We start from the raw sequence: 3,638 nt of genomic DNA, 5'->3' as shown, positions 1-3,638 counted from the left end.
GTAGTATCAAACTTAAGTACTCTCTTAGAGTTTGAGTTCACACTGACAAACCCTGATTTCCACCCCATCCCCCTTGGTCTGCCTTCTCTTTTCAGAATCTGAGTCATTTGAAACTATTGGGTTAACACTAGGTTGGATTGCTGACTTAGCATTTTTTTTTCCTTCTTTTGATTAGAAGAGTTTACCTTGGATTACTGCAGTAGGGATTAGAAATTGACTTATTTTCTACATTCGGGAGCGCGGTGTCAGAGCTGAAAAAAATCAAATGTGTCTTTTTAATGCTGAGCTTTTTTAAAACATAAGACTTAATAGAATTTCTAACTAAAATAAGTCAACTGCTAAGAATTAGAGAGAACTATGTGCATTCCCAGAGAAAAGAGTCCAAGAAACAACTTCTGAAAGACTTGGTTCTTTCTAGTCGATAAGAACTTTTCAGAATAAGGCCAATCACAAGGTAAAATTATAATGTACTCAAATTTCTTTATCATTTTTTTTTTTTACTCAAATGTGGTTAAACATTGGTTTCAGATTTTAATTCCTTCGTGTTTGACATTATTATATTTTCATCTGCAAGATAATTGAGTTTTTAGACTCCTTTTCCCATAGAATTTGATTAGTTTTTTTTTTTTTAAGTAAAATATCCTGTGGTTGACATTTTATTACTGGAATATTATAACATTATAATTTGATGTTTCGCAGATCCTTTGATAGACTACTGGACAAAGTGCTTTAAAAATTTTTGGATGAGAAATTGAAAGATGTAAAATTTTGACTTTGGACATACAATGACTTGGAGAAAAATGCTAGCTATCACATTTTCCTGACGTAATTTCAGAAGCATTTGCACTAGTCATAGGTGGTCTTGGGAGGAAACATAGAGAAGCAGTGGGTGATATTGTCAGACCTCTTCTTGAACACATCTAAAAGGCTCTCTAATAGATTGCTGGACTCCTTTGAGGAAGAAAGCCACGTTGCTGGTTGATCATGTCTAAAATGATTAAATTCAATAGGTTTGGATTCGAAAAAGCTGTGGAATGTTTGAAGAGAATGTTGTTTTCTATTCTCGAAATGTTCTTCTATATGGAAGGAATTTTGCTGGAATAAAATACCTCAGGAGAGTGTATTTATTATGGGAAGATAACTACTATCACAATTAGCAATATTCCTAAATTTCAGTGAATTAACACGCTAAAAATGTATTTCTTAGAAGAAGTCAAAGTGCCCTGGGGCCCAATATCATACAGTCCTTCTGGACCAGACTCTTTCAATCTGGGGCTGATCTCTGGTAAATCCTTGGGATTCTTTAACTCAGCCTGTGTTCAAAGAAGGTGAGGGCCAAGTGGGAGGTATTTATGACTGGCCTGAAATTGACACAACTACTTCCACTCACATTCCCTTAGCCAGAATTCAATCACAATGACACAACGCATGGGGAAAAAAAAATAAAGAACAATGAGACTATTTATGCAAATGAAGCTGAAAAGGTGCATTCTAACTGTGCAGTCAGGATGAAAGGGAGAGCAAGAGTTTTACTGAGAAGTAACATGCTTTCACACAAAAAGTAATTTGTTATGGTAATCCCAGAAAAAAATATTATGCAGACATAGCCCAGCCCCTTATCATTCAGTTTAACTCAGTGGCTAAGAGTGAAATCTTTGGAGTATGACAGGCTATCTCTGAGCCTTAGTTTTATCACTAGCAGACTGAGTGTACTTGGGTAGGACGTTGAACCTCTCTCAGCTATCTAATTCGTAAAAGGGGAAAACAGTACCTCTCACACATGATGTTTGGAAGTATTAGCGTTTAATACATTCAGTGGCTAGAATAGTATCTGCTTATGGTAGTTCACATGTTTGGGTTGGATTAGTAGGCACTGTCAAATAGGCTCCTTCTTTTCATTGTTTCTTTTATGTCTGTACTCGAGCTCAGTTTTAAAGTGTTCTATGTATGTGCATGCTGTTTACAAATAGTATACTCTGATTACCTACTAAATCTCCATATCAATCAAAGCATTAATTTTTTTTTGTTTTTTCATTCTATCATATCTTTGTGGTACTGAATTTGATTAAACATCCTCTTATAATTTTATAATCCTAAAAATTTTTCCATTTTTAAGGAATTTTATTTAATAAATAAAATAAATAATGGGTTGATGTATATAGTTTTATTGGACATATTTCTTTAAATAGTACACATCTATATTACATTTGTCTTCCTTATGTTTATTTTTGTAAGTAAATTTTATCTTGAAAACATAAATTATTCACTTAATTGTTACGTGTTTCCCTTCCTTGTATAGTCACATTTTCTAGTAACTCTGCTTATTTTTTACCTCTCTTTCTGAGTTTTTAAATATAATTATATAACCAAGTTTTACATGTTAGTACAATCTATCTCTGTCTTTTAGTGGGAAAACTCATTCCTCTCACATTTCTTCTAATTCTAGTTAGAAATTATATGTTTTTAATATAATTTGGTTTATTGTAAATTCTATGTCCTGGTTTCTCGTTATTTTTTTGCTAGTTTGATCAAATTTTATTCAAGTTTCTTATTTTGCCATTTTGATGAAGGTATTACTATTTACCTATGCTAATTTACAAATATTGCATAGTTACCTCCTCCTTTACTGATTACTGCTCACATTGATAGTGATAATCAAAAATATAGTTCACTAATCTCATAAAAACAAGATACCATACATCTTAACCTCAAAAGTTTGCTTGTGGCATTCACAAATCTAATGAAGATAATTCCATGTTTAGTCTTTTCCCTCCTTTCCTTCCTCCCCTTCCTCCCTTCTTCCCCTCCCTATTTTCTTTCTTCTTTCTTTTCCTTCCTTCTTTCCTTCCTCCTTTCCCTCCTTCCCATCCCCTCTTCTTCTCTTTCCTCCCCTCTCTCCCCTTCCCTTCCTTCCTTTCCTTCCCTCCCTGTGCTTATTTTTTTTTTTTTTCTCTCTTTGTTCCTTCCTCTCTTCTCTCATTTTGTCCTTTCTTCCTTTTGGTTTACAGATTTGTTGTATACCATTCTTCAAAGCATCAGTTCTCTTTAGGCAAAAAGTAAAAGCCTTTCTGTATTTGTAATCCTTTATATTACAGTCCTGGGGAAAGATGATGATATATCTTTAGTTCCCCTTTGCAATTCGAAGCCTCGGTATAGACCAGCAGGTACCCGACAAGTTCATCATATGGGATGGTGACTCTGATTCCAGGGGCTCCATGCCTCAGGGGGCCACGTTTTCTCTTCAACAGTCTCTGTGGCTGGCCTTTACAATAGGGTTGTTTTTTACAAGCCCATCTCATCTGACCAAGAGTGGCAAAATACCCATCTAATTCTGTGCTTCCAAACTCATTAGTGCAAAATAATTATGGCACAATATGAGCAAAAGGACTGTCAGAATGAAAAGTGTTGTGTTGGGGAACTTGGATGGCTCAGTCAGTTAAGCACCTACCTTTGGCTTAGGTTATGATCCTAGGGTCCTGGGATTGAGCCCTACATTGGGTTCCCTTCTCAGTGGGAAGTCTGCTTTTCCCTCTTCTCCCCACTGGGGCTCTTGATAGCTCTGCCTCGCTCTCTCAATAAAATCTTAAAAAGAAAGAAAGAAAGAAAGAAAGAAAGAAAGAAAGAAAGAAAGAAAGAAA

Source organism: Mustela nigripes, chromosome 15, assembly GCF_022355385.1.
Source record: "Mustela nigripes isolate SB6536 chromosome 15, MUSNIG.SB6536, whole genome shotgun sequence".
Classification (NCBI taxonomy): Eukaryota; Metazoa; Chordata; class Mammalia; order Carnivora; family Mustelidae; genus Mustela; species Mustela nigripes.
The sequence above is the reverse complement of the archived record's forward strand: the minus strand, read 5'-3'. Positions refer to the sequence as shown.